An 18348-nucleotide genomic window follows, 5' to 3' on the forward strand; every position below is an offset into this window, starting at 1 on the left:
GAGGAGGAGGCCTCGGAAGCTCGCAGTGGACACAGGTATGTGCACGACACAGTTCCTTCCTTTCTGGGAGAGACGCAGCATTTGAGCTGATTTCTTTCTGAGGGGAACAAGGGAGGGAGGCGACTTCAGGTGGAGGCCCCAGACCCCTGGACCAACGTCCCTGCGGGCTGCTCCCCTGAACCACACCTCTCTGGGCCGAGCAGCAGTCCTTGGCCCAGCACAGGAGTGGAAAGCAGTGCTCCCCTCCCCCACCTGGACTCATGCACCTGGAACATCCTGGTCCTGAGGGGAGGGAGAGGCTCACCTCAAATCCTCTGAGGGGAGCAGCAGGCGACCTTGTTCCCAGGTCTCTGGGCACACGGCCTGGAGATGGCCAAGCCACACGTGGATGTCACTGTTGGGGTTCAGAAAACGTGAAGGTCGGCACCTTAACAGTCCTGCTGTGACAGACGCAGGCCACGGAAAGCACAGCAGCAGAACAAGGAGGAAAGCTCTGTGCTCAGCCACAACTTCCGAGTGTCACCTCCCTCGGCCCATGGGGCGGAAAGCCAGCATCATCCTAGGAAGTGGGTGTGAGCCTGGGGTGGAGGGCCAGGACCCCTGCCTCCCAGTGGAGCTGCCACTCACTGGGGTGCAGCCCTAGGGTGCACGGGGGCACTTCCCCTGCATCCACACTCCGCTTCTAAGGGCAGCTGATCTGCTCCTGTTCGGGGGCTCTAAGCTTTTAAACACTGCGTTAGAGGCTACTTGCCGTGCCTGGCCCCGAGAGGCTCCTGCTCCCCACAAAGGAGTTGAGCTGTCATCACTCAGCAGCGGCACGTGTCAGAGCCCCATGGACAGCCAGCCCGAGGAGGCAGCTGACAGCAGCCGCCTCCCCACTTCCCGCCTCCTGCCCAGACAGGTCCCAGTCCTGCGCCTGCCAGTCCCTTGCCGTGGCTGGTGGCCGGACTGGCCGGGCACGCTGTCCCAAGGTGCTGACACGCCGACGGGCTCAGCGTGGGACGCTCTCCGAGGTGCTGAAGACAACCTGCCCGGCTCAGAGAGCTTCCGGCTGCTCTGACAAAGGCCCGTCCCACTGGGCCTCCCTTGAGCAAACCCTGACTTATGGTTCTGCCTGCGTGTCTTTAGGAACATGAGTTTTTATTAGCCTCAGCCAGAACTTGAGCCTTCCCGCTGCATTCCTTGACTGGTCCCTCGCTCCCTTCTCCCTCCAAGGGACAGAAGACACCCTTCCTCTGCCTGCTCCTTTGAGAAAGAGATCAGGCAGTGCCTGAGTGTCTGCTCATCCTGAGGGCTGGGGCTCAGGCAGGTTTGTGGAGACGTTCCCCGGGTACCTCTCAGGGCAATCCCGCACTCTACACACCAAGGAGGAAGAGGAGGCCTGTGTTCTCTGGGCTCTTGAGAGGTCCTGACACTGAGTTTATGGGAAATATGGAGTCCGCCATCCCATTTAGTGAAACCGAATATCCAGCTGAATGACCATCTGCACATACTCTGACCCCAACACGAGGCCATGTGCCTCCACCTGGAACCTTTGCCAGGGAGCAAAGATGCGGTGGTGAGCAGAGTCCTGTTACCTGGTGTTCAGTGTCATGTGTGATAATCATGTGCCGGGACCCAGCCAGGCTGTCACTGCGCTCTTCCCCAGGCTTTGTCACTGAGGGGGAACCCATGCAGTGTGGGGCATGGGAGTGGGCTTCCCGCATCTGAGTGGGGGCTGGGGATGGAGGCAGCCCAAAGGGGGTCATGCTACTGGGAGGTGCCAAACCAGATGGGGTGGCTGGGCGAAGGGGAAAGAGCCCAGCATGGTGCGCGAGGATGTGGGCCTGGACCCCTCCTGTCTGCGGTGGGATCCTGGCCCCACCCTGAGGGTTTGGCCTCGAACTGAGAACACACAGCTTGTTTTTGAACCATTATTCATTTCTCAGTTTCCATGATCAGGGACCCGTTGTTATAAATTTTGGTCGCTGGGGCAGGGCTCATGGTCCCCCTTCAGTGGGTAGTGAGCATTGAGTACTGCTTGGGGCCAGTGGGAGGCGCTGACCACTGCGGTGTCCCAGCTCTTCCAGGACAGTGGCCGGTGGCGCTGTCCTCCCTTCTCTGCAGCTCAGTCCATGGGTTCCCACTGTGAGTCTTGGCCAACTTCTCCTCCAGAAGGCCCTTCCTTAGCCCCTCCCCTTGGCAGAGCTCTACTGGGGGGGGGGTGGCAGACACATTGTCCTTCCTGTGGGAGGGGTCAACATTCCATCAGGAAAAAGGGGCCAGCTTCTCTGTCCTCTTTCCTGGGCTGGGTGGGGAAGCTAGTGGTTGAGGAAGAGGAATGGGGATGAAGATGCCCTGGCGGTATTTCCTGAGGAGGAGCACGGCCTCTGGGAGCCATTGGCTTGTCTCTGGGCCAGCATGCCACAGATGAGCCCCCAGAATTTGGGCAAGGCTTGCATTTCAGACCTGTTATAGCAACAATGAGAGAAGACAAGACAAGCACCATGTTCCCTCCCCTGGAGTGGAGGACGGGGCCCAGGGTAAGAACTGGAATGTAAGCAGGGCAGATTCTGGGGTTCTAGAGTCTGAAATAATGCCCAAGCCCAGCTGCAAACAGAGCTTCTGAAACAAGGGGATGTACTGAGCTGAGCTGCAGACGCCTGAAGGTACCGTGTTCTGGGTGCAGGCAGTAGGTGCCACACCCCGGGCCTGCGCTGCATAGAAGGCTCCTAGGAGGCTCCAGGAGATTAACCCTGTGTGGCCTGGGTGGCCTGGTCCCCCCCTCCCCCACTCCTTGCCCCCCGCCCCTCCCCCACTCCGCACCCACTTTCCTTCCCAGGTCTCTCCCGTCTTGGCTGCAGGGGTTCAGGGGACACCCCAGCATCCATCCCTGCATCCTTGCCCAGCTCCCAGGCCCCCTCCCCTGCACAACCGCCTTCTGCATGTGCTGCGTTTGTCCAGCTACCGGATAGCTGGACAGCAGTCTGGGCTCGGAGACCACTGCCCAGCAAAGAGCAGAGCCTGGGGAAACAGCGATTTGTCCCTAAGTGCCCTCTGTGGGAAGATCCTGAGACAGTGCTGGTTTTGCCGCTGGGCGGGATCCACGCAGGCAGGTCCCAGGCAGGGGTGGACGCTGCACCCCGAGAATCCACGCCCACCTGGCCAATGCCCCGCCCCATTGAAAGCCCCGCCCGCAAACCCTGCCCCCTCCCCCTGCCCTGGTCCTGACTGCGGGATACCCACACCCTCTATTTACCCTCTGCAGGACTCGCTCCTGGGCAGTCACAGGCTGGGTGGTAGGCAGTGGGACTGTGCAGACCTCATGGCCTCTGGTCAGCGCAGACCCCCAGGGCCCTCTGCACCTGCTGCCAGGTGTGTCTGTTCTCTTATCCTGGGCCATCCATTCAGTCGTGCCTGGGCGGCCTTCATCCCTAGAGCATTTTGTGGGAGCAACAGGGGCTGAGGGCGCTTCTCCAGGGAGGCCCATGTCAGAGGCTGGTCCTGCGCCTGTGGAGCAGGGGCTGCCACATACTCTGACCTGCCAAGGCTGGCCTGTGCCTGCTGACACCGTCCCCAGCCCCTGTACCGTGTACTGCATCGGATGAGTCTAGGATGGCATGGAACGCCCTGCCCAAGCAGGGATGGGTGGGCCCTATGGGTCCCTCTGTCCATCCCGGCCCAGGGCCCCACAGGGAGGGGCGGGGGAGGCTGGTCAGCAGTGGAGCAGAAGCCATGGTGGGAGGTAGGGGACTGGACTAGAGGAGGGAGCTGGAGCTGGGCCCAAGCAGAACCTGCTGGGGTGCAGGCAGCGGTAGGCGGCGGGAAGCAGATGGTTAAATTGCAAGTAGTCCTTTCACTCTGCTTCCTTTGAGACCTTGAGGCCAGAGGGGCACAGGGACGCCATGGCATGGGTCAGCCCTGGGGAGGGGCTGCATGGAGCAGCGACCTTCTAGGGAGCACGTAAGGGTCTGTGCAGGGGGTGGGGTTCACACTGGCTGGAGGGACCTGCGGTGGGGCAGGGGCTGGGACCCCATCCATAGTTAAGATACAGTAGCAAGGTTCCTGTCACCCTGCTGCTCAGGTTTGGATGGAGGAGAAACCTGGGGGTTTGTCCTGTCCTCCTAAATGCACCTCCTTATAAGCAGAGAGGGGTGTGACCACAACACCCCACAGAGGGAAGGAAGGGTCACCGCCCAGGAGAGCTGTGACCAAGGACGAGACCCCGCACTGGGCTGGGCCCGAGGGTCCCACAGCAGAAGGGCAGCCTGCTGGAAGTGCCTGACCCTACCATCCTTCCTACAAACTGTAAAGCAGAAATGCATTAATTCAGATGCTGCAATTTCTCTGATAAACGTCAAAATATGTAAATATCGAACCCTTTTCCTTCAGCCACTAAAACAAATGGAAAACACATTTATTAGCATAGAGATGAGTTTAATCAAATCAGCCCGAGTACAAATTAGCCACAGGAAATGTAATGAGCTGGGAATTAATTAGCAGCATAATGATAATAACGTTGAGGGCTGATTACCTCACGGCCACACGGCTCTCCCGCCACGGGGCTCTCCTGGAAGCTGATCTTTTCCTTTGCAAGAAGCTCTGCGCAGGGACCACTGGATGGCCCCTTGGCCCCCTGAGAGCAGAGGAGAGGCTGCTGCGGACCGGGGTGCAGATGCTTCCTAAGGTCAGGCCCTCGAGATCTGGGGAAGGTCGGCCTGTTCTTCCTGGCTGTTCAAGGACATTTGAGGCCCCCAAATGACCCTATTTGCATTTAAAATCTGAGGGGAAGACTCGGGCCCCCAGTTTCCTGCAGGGCAGCCCTGAAATTGGCCACATCCGTCCCACTTGCCAATTCGCAGGGTCATAGTTAGTGTTTGAGAACACCTTGCTCAAACCCAAACAAAAACAAGTGTTGTGTCTTTGCACCACTTGCAAAAGCCATGTCAGGCAGTTTTAAGTCAGAGGAACTCAGAGGCCTCAAACGTGTTCACCATCTTTTACATTTTAGGCAAAGAAATTGTGGACAAGGATAACAACAAGAGTGTGTAGCCTGCGATAACCCAGAGCACAATACTTACTCCTGTTCTTTTTTAATAACGTGTGAAACTTCCGTGTCTCCATGAGTGAAACCACAAAACCATGGAGGAGGGATTCACACCCTTTGTTCCTCACGTCCGCGTGTCCAGTTTTGGAGCCCAGGTGGTTAGAATATTATCTGGGGCCTTGGATATCTGGAAGTTGATAATTTCTGCCAGACCGACTTCTTTGATGTTTTTGTTGTTGATGATACTAATCATAAGAAGTATAAAGACAGATGCTAACATTCACTGAACACCTGCCATGTGCCAGGAACTGACCTATATATGCCTCGATTATCCACGCTGTGTAACAAACCATTCCAAGACAGAGTGATCTAAAAAATAATCATCCTGATCAGAAATCTGTAATTTGAGCAGGGCTTGGAGGGGCCAGTTTGTCTCTGCTCCACGATGTTAGCTGGGGCAGTAGACTCCATGCAGAGGACCCACTCCCAAGATGGCGTCCCCGCAGGACTGGAGAGGCAGGGCTGGCTGTGGGTTCTCTCTGTGCAGGCCTCTCTTCGGGCTGCTTGAGCTTCCACACAGCATGGTGGGAGAGGTGTAGACCAACTGCTGAGCAAACACCGTCCAAAAGGGGCAAAGGTAGACGCTCCCATCAGTCCTTAGATTGGGGGCAGGGGTATGGCTCCGTGCTGAGGGCTCCATCAGGTTGCCTGGGACTTGTCCTCTGGGCTCTTGGCCCTGCCCTGTTCATTCTGTCCACCTCTGTCCCTTTCAGTCCAAATAAGCAATGCTCCCACCAAGCATCTCTAAAGCATTGTAGGCCTTCTGTCAAGGCTACTGGGGTCCCCCTATGGGTGGGTGGCCACACCCACAAATCCCTCTGAGATGGCCCTCTGTCTTGGGCCCCAGTGAGGCTCAGAGACACTGATGCCCACAAGTCCCCAGAGGCCCCCCGTTCCATAGGCCCTGGGTGGGGGGCTCTGTGGGACACCCCTGAAACCTGTCTGAGCTATGACGGTCCTCCAGTATCACCCTGAAATGAGCACAGCCCAGGGATACTTCTCAGCCTGAGTGTCAGGCAGAGTGGACGGATGGTCAGCCACAGTCCTGGCCCCTGCACTGGCCTCCTTATTCACCACAATGTCTACCCTGAGCTGCGGCTGTCTCCCTGTGTGTCTGCTCTGATGGATTCACCACAGCAGCCAGAGGAAGACAGACGGCACTGCCTGGAAGCCTCCTGGACAGGCCCTCCATGTCCAGTGGGCACACATTTCTCACGCAGGCCAGATTCCTGCCACTCTTCCCCATCTGTGACACCTCCTCGGGGTGCTGCTTTGGGGTGCTGTCCACTTCTGGGCACAAACTCTCTCTGGTTGCTACAGCTGCATGATGGCCACTCCAAAACTTAGTGACTCAAACAGTGGCTGTTTGTTCATCTGTCAGATCTGCAGTCTCCTGGGCCTTAGAGCAGAAGTGCACACCAGCCCCACGTGGCTTCAGCTGGGGCATCTTGGTGGGAACTGAGGATCACTTCCCAGCTGGGCCCTCACTTGGGTCAACCTAGGCCTATGTCTGTAGGGGTTTCTCATGCCTGGGAGCTGGGTTCTAAGTGCCAATGTCCCAAGAAGGGAAAAAAGCTGTGTCACCTTCCACATAAGAGGGGATCAGAGACCCACAGTAAGAACAGCATGTGTAGGGGAGCCTGGGTGGCTCAGTGGGTTAAAGCTTCTGCCTTCAGCTCAGGTCATGATCCTGGGTCCTAGAATCGAGCCCAGCAACCTCAGTGGGGAGCCCAGCTCAGTGGGGAGCCTGCTTCCTCCTCTCTCTCTGCCTGCCTCTGCCTTCTTGTGATCTCTCTCTGTCAAGTAAATAAATAAAAATCTTTTTAAAAAAATTTAAAAAACTAAAAGAACAGCATGTGTGGCACTGAGGGCATCTGGGGAACATACCACCCACACAAATACTTTCTCAGCTCTCACCCAAGCTGATGAGGCTGGCTTTACGGTCACTGTCCCTGTGAAGATGAGCACTTAGCCCAGTGAGCGTGGTGGAGAGCCTGGAGCCTCTGTCCTTGACAGAGACACCTGTCACCTGAATTGACTCCACAGACAGAACGACAGTCAGCACCACAGTCAGCACCCTGGCCAGCACCAGAGTCAGCACCCTGGCCAGCACCACAGTCAGCAGCCTGGCCAGCGCCCCCAGGGCTCGCTCTACACCTTCTCAAGCACAACGGAAGCGATTGCTTCCCGAGAGCTCGCTCCCGGAGGATGCCTGGTGGGGCAGAGAGGAGGAAGAGCCTCCCACTGAGGCTCCCCCACACGACACTGGGGTGGAGGGAACCCAGTTGAAACCACTCCCATGTCCCCCAGCTGACCCAGTGCCTCCACGGGGAAAACAGCCAGGCTACAGGGACACCTCTTCCTCGGCCAGGGCCCAGTCTGCCTCTGATGGATCTGCACAGGTCAGATTTTGTTCAGCTTTGTTCAGCTGCTGCAAGAGCTGCCTTGTTGGCCTGGGCACCCGGGGGCTGGGCGTTCCTCGGGGTGAGGGTCCTTGGGCTGGCCATGGCTGCCGTGGTTCTTCATCCTGTCTGTCCCTGGAAAAGGTGGCTTCTCTGCACATCCTGTGCCCTGCAGGGGATGGCCTTGGTTTCCGGGAGGGCCACTGGAATAGCAAAGAGTAATGTCTGCCAACATGACCACATGGAGTGGCTTCCAGTCAGAGCCCAAGGGGGCCTTGGAGGAGGTTAGCAGAGACAGGGCAGACCTGTTCTTGCTTCAGGGCCTTTGCATGGGCTGTTTCCTCTGCCTGTCTGGCTCTCTCCAAGGACACACAGAAAGGGAGACAGGACTCCTGGCAGCTCTCATGGTGTCCACGTGTTTTTTTATGCCAGAGTCTCTGACATCTGTATTCTACAAGCCAACTTCTATAAAACCTAGACTCCCAATAATTTCCTTTTTGAAAAGAGCTGTCCTGTGGGGTGGTGCATGCAGGTGTCCACAGTTTGGAAATGATCCCGCTGGGAGGGCGACCTCCCCCAGCCCAGGATGTGCCTGGGTATCTCTGGGGCTCTTGTGAGTCCAGCAAATGCCTGTGGTGCCACCCTGTTCGGCAGCTGCTCACTCTGCCCCCGTGAAGGAGATGCTCTTATCAAGGGCGTTTTATGACTGAACCACTTCTTTTATCCCCACAAAGATCCTTAGGGGGGTGCCTGGGAAAGTCATCTGGGTCCTGCCCCAAACCGGCACTAATGTTGTCCTTCATTGCTCTTTTCAGGAAACCAAAGCCTAGGGAGGTCAGGGGCTTGTTTGTTGTCACTCCCCGGTGGGACCAAGCCAGGGGCTCTGTTGCCAGCCTGTGTCCCAGGGTGGGGGCTCCTGGGCTCTCTTCTGTAGGTCCCGGTCTTTCTCAGCCCAGCCGCTGCCTCTCCTGTATCACTGGAGAGACGCCTCTGCATCAGCTCAGCTGCTGTGTTCACCCTCCCTGCTGTGTGCTACAGGGGTCCCTCCTGCCCCGGGTCATGAGGTGCAAAGGAGAAGCCTGTGCATCTCCAGGTGGAGGAGGCTCTGAGGACAATGGAAATGAATTTTCTCAGGTGAATTCTGTTCCTCCCCAGGCAACAGAAGTGGGGAAAGCCTGATGCCTCCAGGGCCTGCTGGGATGCTGACCCTGGCTGTATCCAGGGGTTCTCCAGGGAGTGGGGAAGGGGTCCTCTGCTGCCCATGCATCTAACGAGCTGCTCCGTTTCTTGGAGATGCTAAGCCGTACTGCACAACCCCCAGACCGCGGATCTGCGTGAAGGAGAGGCGTGAGAGCCGCCTCCAGGCTCTTCAGGTGAGGAAGTGCGAGGGCTCCTGCCACTTGCTGGGCCTTTGTCCAATCCCCACTCTTTCACCAGAGGACAGAAGAGGAATCTTCCTGATGAAAGGTGTAAAATGTGCATCTGCTGGGTCCTGAAGTCCGAGCTCACTCTGCAGGCCTCTGCCCCTCTGTGTCCTGCTGACACCCATGGTCACATCCTGTCTTTGGGGATGTATGGTGAAACATGGCTACTGCCCATGTGCACCTGCCTGGGGTTGATCATTTTCTAAGAGTTTGTGTTACAGAAGATGAAGGAGACTGATGGATAGGAGAAACATGGACTCCATCACTGGTTTGATTAAGAAGGTCCTCACCAGGATGCCTGGGTGGCTCAAAGGTTAAGCTGCTGCCTTCGGCTCAGGTCATGATCTCAGGGTCTGGGGATCGCGTCCACGCACCAGCCCTCCCAGCCCCCCCCCCCTGCATTGCTCGGCAGGGAGCCTGCTTCTGTCTCCGCCTCTGCCTGCAGCTCAGCCTGTTGGTGCTCTCTCTCTCTCTCTCTGGCGAATAAATAAAATCCTAAAAAAAAAAAAAAAAAGGCAGGATGTATGACATCCTTGTCTTAAAAAAAAGAAAAAGAAGGTTCTCACCACCACGCATCCGGATCCAGAGGCAGGGCCCACCCTTCCGGGTGCCTCAGGCTGGGAAGGCCCCTGGCAGAGCACGGAGATGCCTTATTCGTGGCCCTCACAGCATCCCTGCTAAGTTTTCCCGATGTACAAGTCTAAACAAGACATTTTTTCTTTTTTTTAAAAGATTTTATTTATTTATTTGACAGACAGAGATCACAAGCAGGCAGAGAGGCAGGCAGAGAGAGAGGAGGAAGCAGGCTCCCCACTGAGCAGAGAGCCCAACGCAGGACTCCATCCCAGGACCCTGAGATCATGACCCGCCCGAGCCGAAGGCAGCGGCTTAACCCACAGAGCCACCCAGGCGCCCTAAACAAGATATTTCTAAGTGTGAGTTCTGCCTTGCAGCTGGGCTGCTGGACACAAAAAATTGTTCTGCTGGCCGCATGGGACTTTCCCATCAATGGGGGGGGGGGCTAGGGAGAGAGGACACCACAGCCAGCCACCCCAGGTTGTTAATGAGATGCGCACGATAGCCCACAAGCCGCATACTGGCCTGTAACAGGTGTGAGCTGTTCTGAGTGGCCCACAGGTGGGTCCTCTTCCCACCATCCTCATGCCCCGGGGGCAGGTGTGGTGCTGGGGAAAGCTGCCCTCTACCAGGTGGACCCCAGAGTGAAGGATTCTCCCCTTCTGGGCACAAGGCAAACCAGATGCTGCCTCCAGGGTGTTCACGTTATACGAGGAAGACAGACGAACAGACGCGAGGAGGGTTGACTGGCAGCAGTGCCGGGGGAACCGTGAGGGCAGGCCGGAGGACAGAGCAAGCACAGCAGAGACACTGATCTGCAGAGACAGGAAGGCCCATGACCAGAGGCATCTGAGCTGAGACATAAAGGCAGAGAAGGGATGGACCACAAGAAGGTCCAGGGGACAGAGAGTGTCCCAAGAAGAGAGAGCAGTAGGAGCAAAGGTCCTGAGGCAGGAGTGTGCTTGGAATGTCCCAGGACAAGGAGGGACAGTGGGACCTTGCAGAATTTTATCCAGATTGTTGGAACCCATGGGCACCTCTGAGCAGAGCAGTACACTGGCCTGTGTTGGGTACTAGGCTTGAGCTACAAGGAGGCACTGGATGGAGGGCTGTGAAAAGAGCAGGTTCAGAGGGGAAACCGGGAATTTGGCTTTGACGGGTGGTGTTAGAGGCACTACTGAACACTGGGGTGCTCACTTGGCTTCCCTGGGGTCTCCCTGAAGATAGCTCCAGGGACCCCATCCAGCCTGGGTGGTCGGGAGGCCTGACACCAGAGGAGGAAGTCTTAGGGACCAAGCCTGGGGCCCGCCAGCACTTGTGAGTTGGGGAAATGGAGAGGACTAAGCTCAGGGTCCCAGCAAGGGGAGGGGAGGGGCACGCAGAGGAGCGGGCCCGGGGGTCTGTTGGCAGCTCACAGCCAAGCCCCCTTCCCAGGGCTGACCTCCCACTGTCAGCCCTAGTCGGATGACTTGTCAGCATGGGGGGAGAAGGTCCTACCCCTGCCCTCAGCTGGGAAGTCCCCGAAGGTCATCGTGGCTCCAGAGCTCCTTGTGGGGCTGGCAGACCCCGAGCGGACCCCAGCCTCTCCCCTGTCCCACTCCGCCCCAGAGCGTGGTGCTGAGACCCCCTCTGACCTGGACTGGACAGAGTCCCTCCTGGAATTTTGGAGAGTAACCTTTTTGGGGCGAGGGTCTTTGCAGAGTAATTAGGGAAGATGCACTAGAATAAGGCAGACCCTTAACCCTGCGACCGGCGCCCTCATGAGAAGAGGGACGTCTGGGCAGGGGTGCACGGGGAGAAGCCCTGTGAAGACGGAGGCGGAGACAGGAGGGCCCGTCTACAAGCACATCCACACATCGGGAGCCGCACGGACCCGGGACCAGACCCTCCCTCGGCATCCCTGCAGGGGTCGCCCTGCAGCACCTTGACCTCACGCTTCCGGCCTCCGGAGCTGAGGGCATACATTCTGTTGTGCAGGCCCCAGGCTGTGGCCCGTTGCTACGCGCCCGGGAGCCCGACGCACTCTCCAGTGGCAGCCAGAGCAAGGAGGAGATGAGGGATGTGGTTTCGATGTGGAGGTGCTGAGCACCCCCGCATCCTGGGCTGGCACGGTGGCCGCCCCTTTGAGCACAGGCAGCCCCAGGCGGGCTCTGAGCACCGCGGTGTGCAGAGGGCAGGAGGGCCGAGGGCGAGGACAGCTGCGGTCCTGGGGGCGGGTGGGGGCCTGAGGAGAGGGGCGTGTTCTGGCCGTGCAGGCTCTTCTCCCAGATCAGAAGCCCTCTGCTCCCCGAGGAGGCGTCAGTCTCCTGGTAGAGAGACAGACCCAGCCGGGGCGAGAGAGGGAGACCCCAAGGCACCGAGGGGCCCATCTGTGCGGGTGGGTGTCCCGCTCACCTCCACGGGCAGGTGCGTGGCTGCTTGAGTTCTGTGGTGGCAGAGATCTGGATCTGAGTGAAGGGACAGTAACCAGGCACACCGCACCGGTGTTCCTCCCTCATCCAGGAGGCTGGGGGTCCCTGCTCCCCTGGCGTCTGCTGACCCCCCACCTCCAGGGGGTCCTCTACCGAGGACACGAGGTTCAGGAGGCTGGCGGCTTTGCGAGGGCCACCCGCACCGAGGGAGCCCTGAGAATGTGGAGGTAGCGCCCCCCGCCCCCCGCCCCCATCGTCCCACCAGCCCTGAAATTCCAAGGGACCTTGAGGTGACTATGTGAAGGACCAGGTGGGAACCATGCACATTTTTACGGGAAGGATCCTGTGTGCTTGGAGTTCCCCTCCCCTGCGCACGCGAACGTCAGCTCAGCATGTCTGATGAGAACACACTTGATCTGGTCTGGGTTGGGGGCAAATCTCCTGACCAGCCCTGGGGTCCCCACACACAGCGCCCCACGCCTTAATGAGGCTCGGCCACCTGGGCAGCCGCTCCCCGGAGCACAGAGAGCCTCTGGCCCAATGCGAGAGCCGGGAGAGGCCAGCAGGTTTGGGGATGGACATCTGACCCAGTGGGCTGTGGCCAGTGTCCACCGACTGACTTCTGGTGCCTCTGGTGGGCAGAGGCTCTGGGGTCTGTGTCTCTCCCCAACCTGGCAAAATATCCCCTGCTTCCAGAACCTACTCTCGGCTGAAACTGGCAAAGACCCTCACGGCCATTGGCAAAGGGAGCCAGGCCAGGGTCCCCGGTTCCCCATGGACACGTGGCTCTCCTGCCACCAGGGCATGCACCCCTGCTCCCCAGATGCTGTAAACACCCTGGTGCCCCAGGGAAGAAGCCCCTCTCCCGAAGCAGCACCCTGCCCCCCGGCCACCTGCAGGCTCCGCAGACCCATTGCCTCGGCCTCCGTGGTGCAGCTCTGGGCCAGAGCTGGCTGAGCCCGGCCTGCCGACCTCCTCAGCTGAGGATGCCCATTTCTTCTGAGCCAGAGACTTGATGACTCCAAGGGTTAGAGGCTGTTATCCTAGCCCACCCTGTCTGCGCTGATTTTATGGTAAAGCCGTGCTAGTGCGCTTTTCAAACCGTATGCTAATGGTGTTTGTCATCTCCTTCATTATCCGCGGGCCCTTCAGCCTCTCCCAGCCCTGTGTGTGCACACCCAAGTGCGTCTGTGTGCCTCTGTGTGTGCTCCTGTGTGTGTCTGTATGTGCACCTGTGTGTGTGTGCTCCTGTGTGTGCCCATGTGTGCACCTGTCTGCACCTGTGTCTGTGTGCACCTGTGTGAGTGTGCCCCTGTATATGTGTGTGTGCGTTTTCCTACCTGCACAGATCATCTGCCTTTTCAAACCAGAAGAAACCCTCGCAGGGCCCGCGTGAGCATCGGTGCTCGTGGAAGGAGAGGTGGAGGCAGCCCCGGAAGAAAGGTGGGAAGTGGCCGAGAGGAGCCGTCAGTGCAGCTCGCGCAGCTCGTGGCGCTTCCTCCTCGGGCTCGTTGTGAGTCTGCCATGGATGCGCGGTTCTCTCTCATCTTGGCTTTCGGACTGTTTGGAACACAAGTGTGCAGCCTGTGGGACTTCAAAATCAGAAGAGCACCAGTCACTGCCCTTCGTCTGAAAGGAGCAGGAGTGGGGTGCCAGGGACAGAAGTCCAAGTGGGCGTGTGTGCGGACGTGTGTGCGGACGTGTGTGCGGATGTGTGTGTGGACGTGTGTGCGGACCCGTGTATGGGGACATGTGTGCAGACCCACGTGTGTGGACCTGTGTGTGCGGACTGCGTCTTAGGGTCGATGGGGACAGGACCTGTGCCCCCAGCCTGTTGTCTTGAAGGGCTATCCCTGTGTCGGGGCCTCGATCTGAGCCTGATGTGTCCCCCTTGGGTGGTGGCCAGCCCAGGGCCCCGGGTCACCGGGTTCAACTGCTCTAGAAGGTGGACCAAGCACAGCATCCTGATTTTTTTCTGTTCAGGCGACCCATCAGGCCCCGCACATCTCAGGAAGCTGCAGGCTGCTCTCCAGGGCCGGGGGAGGGGCAGAGGCGCACAGCTGGGGAGCAGCCAAGGGAGGTTGAAGCTCACACAGAGACAGAAAGTGGGCGAAGCCTGCAGGGGACAGTGAGGCGTGGGATGCACTGGAGGGTCACTGTGGACTGGCCCTAACAGGCTAAACTCCGCATGGCATCATATCAGTGACGGGTCCGGAGGCGTGACGTCAGCATGACGCCATTGCAGCGATGGCTCTGAAGGCACGACCTTGCTGAGATTCGGGGTGCTGGGTGTGGCAGGAACAGGGCGGTTGCTTGCCCTGCGCAGGGAGTGGCCTGAGGTCCCATAGCCCAGGCAATGCCCACCAGGAAGCAGCCACACGGGCCTGCAGCCGGGCGGGAACAGGGCCAAGGGCTGGATGTTCCGGCGGACGGGCTGTGCAGAGCGGTGGGCCCTGCGTGTGCGCCAACCTGTTCCACGACGGGCTGCACAGCGGGCGTGGGGTGCTTCTGCAGAGCCCTGGGCTGGTGAGGAGCTGCTTCGGGGGGGGGTGCCGCAGCTGCACGTGGAGAAGGAGGGAGCGGGGCAGGCTGAGGGGTCATTTACTTCCGTGCGGTGGGTTCCCGGGGCGGCGCGATGGCCCAGGCGAGCCGGGCTGCTCACGCTCCGGGGGCGGATGCCCTGTCTGCAGCGTCCAGCCCCCAGCCCTGCCCGGGGCCAGGCTGAGGCACTCTGTCTCCCGTGAGGAAACACTGCATGCTCCCCGGCCTCCACTCTGGAATCAGAAATGGTTTGTAAGGTTGTATCCGGGTGCCCTGGGGAGGTAACACCCCTCCGGGGACCCAGGTGGACGCTTCAGGGTCTAGGAAGAAGCAGGCACACCAAACCCCTCGAACTCAGGCTTCCTCCCCCACCAGTGCCCAGGGCTTTCCCTCTGCAGACCGTGCCCGCTTTACCCGGCCCTGCCAATAGCGGAGGCCACAACCCTCGGGACGTGCCCCCCCCCCCCCGGAGCTCAGCTTCCCCACCTGCACGTCGGAGGGGTCCTAGCCCCTTACCTGCAGGTTCAGGTAGGGATGAACACCTGGCCAGGGGAAGCTTTGGCCCGAGCCTGACACGTCGCGGGCTCCAAGCGGGGCTGCCCACAGTTCCAGCTGCTGAGTAACGAGTGTTTCCGATGCTCTAGGCGGGAAGCTAGCAAGTGGGGGAGACGCGAGGCCGGCGCCCTCGGCACGTGGGGGAGCAAGGGAGGCTGTCGGGACGGGCTGCTACAGTGGGGGACGCCCAACCAGGCCGGGGCGCCCCCCCAAGCAGCGCCTCAGGGAAATGTGCGTGGCCATTGGGCGGTCTGTAAACGCCGCTGACTGTGCGATGATCGATTAGTGACTATCATTGTCACTGCAGGCTGATCACATGGTAACCTCTGCTTTGCGAATTAAAGTGTTGCTATGAGGTTGAACAATTATGCAGGGTAATGAGGCCCCGATTCGCAGGCTAACTCTGGGTAAATAATCCGGTCACCGTAGCATGCACCGTTGCTGTACAAAGAGGGAGTCGTTAGTAGCTCGCAATTATACGTTAAGGGGAGGTGGTTGGCCTTGCACACGGGGATGCTTCCCACGGCGTCCTGTCCTCTAACTTCCCAGCTTCCCCGTGCACAACCAGACCCCGTGAGCGACACGGCTTACCGGGGAGAGGTGCCAGGAGACCTCACACTGCGGCCCCAGAGGATGGGGCCGTTTCCAAGAAAGCTGTTCTTCTCCTAATACCCCTAATACAGCAGGGCCAGCTGCAGCTGGAGGACGTGGCCCAGGAAGGTGTCTGTCTCTGCCACCACCGAGGCAGGAAGCCCCTGTCACTGCTCCTCTCACCCGAGGCGGCAGCTGGATGAGGACCCAGAGGTGACCGCCCGTGTGCTCGTCCCGCGGCCAGGTGTCCGCAAAGAGCCGGCTCGCAGCAGGCGGTGCCCCTGGGCTGAACCTTCGCTCCCCAACTCTCACCCTCCTGCTCTGGCACCCGCGGGGTGCACCGTGCGGGGCATCTGCCGGCAGTGAACGTGCGTGTCTCCAATTTCCCACACTGAAGCCTGTGTGGTGGCGTTGGGCGCTGGGGCCCCCGCCGTCTGTCCCTGCCCCAACCCTACACCATGCCAGGACACCGTGCTGGATGTTTGGTGACCCCTGCCCCCACCCGCCACATGCCAGCCACTCCCTTCCACAGCTGGCTTCATTGTCGCCCCCCAACAAGGCCACAGACATTGCTATGTGTCCCCAACACACATGCGTCAGGGGAGAACCACTGAGTTCCTCTCTCGGGCCACTCCCGGCCCACCACCTGCTTTTATAAATAAAGTTTTACTGGTTCCCGGCCGCCCATCCTTCACGAGGGGTCAGCAGCGGCTCTTCTCCTGCAGCGTGGAGCTGGGAAGCGGTCGCCGAGGCCACGCAGACTGTTTCTTGTCTGGCAGAAAATGGTCGCAGACTCTGCTCCAGACCTGGGCGGGGGGGGGGGCGGTTAGTAGCTGAAACCAATAGCTTCAGGGAATTGGAAAATGGATTGAGTGACCCAGGGGTTTGATAAGCTAATTAAGCTTTTTCTAATATACACTGGATGCTTTAAATTCATTAAACGTATTAAATGCCGAGAGAGGAAGTGGTCATAAACCATCCGTGGGCTGACAGCGAGCGCAGCAGACTGCCCTGGGAGTCCCCAGCTGCGCACTGCTTGCCACGACGGGGCGGCTTCCCCCAGACAGACGCATGAGCCTCCTGTTCCTCTGGCCCCGTGACCTGCCCACACGAGGTGGTGTCTGCGGAGACCATTATGGACCCGCAGGTCCCACAGCAGCGAGCACATTATTAGCCCGAAGGCCCAGGGGTTCAGAGAGACCAGCTGGATATCTGGGTTTTCCCTGGGCTCTGGGCATAGAGTTTGGCTGGGCCTGGCCACCAGCGGCAACTCATCCAGTCCCCTAGCTAACCGTCCAGCCCCTGGCTAACCGTCCAGCCCCCGGCTAAGCGTCCAGCCCCCCGCTAACCGTCCAGCCCCCGGCTAACCATCCAGCCCCCGACTAACCCCTCTGCTGCTCTGCCCTGAAGGCCCCTCTCACGGCTCTTCCCTGGCACCACCTGCGGGATGAAGTCCTCTCTTTGTGGTCCGGAGACCCCTGGAGACCCCAGGGAGACACAGAGAGGGGCCCACGGAGGGCTTCTGTGGGGCTCTCCCCTGAGTTCCGGGCAGCGAGATTCTCGGGCGCCAGTTCCCAGGGGGTGAGAGGCGTGTTCCAGAGCCACGCCCTGGCCCTGCAATCCAGCCACAGCAGAAAAGGAAGAGAAGGTCGGTATTGTCCCGAACTGGACGGCTTCCCTTCTGTCGCGCGTGAGTGGTCCCAGGGTGCTGCTGACCTAGCAGTCCGGGAAAAGGGTCAGGCCTCCCCACCAGGGTGGGTGATAAAAATGGGCAGGGATTTTGGAAATCACACCTGGGGCAGTTGATTCTGACTGGCAGGGGCTGGGCGGGGTTCCTGTGGGGGCTTCGGGGCAGGGCGCAGGGCCTCCAAGGGAGTGGGAGGCAGAGCGAGGCAGGGAAGGGGTGGGCAGAGCTTGGAGCCTGGGAGCTGGCTGCTGGGCTGTCTGGCTGGGGGCAGGGGCTCTCCCTGTGGGGACAGCTCACACCGGGACGGCCAGTGGGCCGCTGGGGACACACACCCGTTCGGCCCCAGGATGGCAGGACAAGGACGCACGTGTGTAACGTCCCTCATTTGACCTTTCCCAAGATGACATTCCCGAGGGTATGCCCAGGACCCATCCTGCCTCGGGGCGCAGAAGGTTTCAGTGGTCCCCAGCGGCCCTGACCCTTCCCAGCAGCCCCGGTTCAGGAGGGGAGGAGCGGCAGCCTGGCTGACCGCTGTCCAGGGTGATCCCGCCCTCGTCGGGCTCAAGGGCCAGTCAGCCAGGCCAAGGGGGCTTGGAGAGGTTGGAGCCCTTGTCCTTGGCTGGAGAGTTGTACCTCAGGCAGCCGCAGTGGGAACAGTCTAGCCGGCCTCAGCCACGGCCTCGTGGAGCCGCAGGACCCAGCAAGTTGATCCCCGGGTATAGAGCCCAAGGAGACGAAAGCAGGCTTGTATGGACTAAATTGTGTTCTCCCAAAGTTCAAGTGTAGGTCTTAACCCCAGGACCTCAGAGAGTGACATCACCATGGAGAGAGGGCCTTTCTCGGGTGCTCCTTAGGGTGGCCCTAAACCGTATGGCTTGTGTCCCGCGAAGAGATGAGGACACAGACTCACACAGAGGGCCGGCCCCGGGAGAGGAGACGTCCATGCGCCCAGGAGAGGAGGCTTCCGAGGACGCCAGCCCGGCCGTGTCTGGGTTTTGGAGTCGCCGGCTCCAGACCGCGAGGACCGCGAGGTCACAAACGTCTGCGGTGCAGACTGTCCAGCCCGCGGGCTAGC

Source organism: Mustela putorius, unplaced genomic scaffold (assembly GCF_011764305.1).
Source record: "Mustela putorius furo isolate JIRA1106 unplaced genomic scaffold, ASM1176430v1.1 tig00003972_pilon_pilon_pilon, whole genome shotgun sequence".
Classification (NCBI taxonomy): Eukaryota; Metazoa; Chordata; class Mammalia; order Carnivora; family Mustelidae; genus Mustela; species Mustela putorius.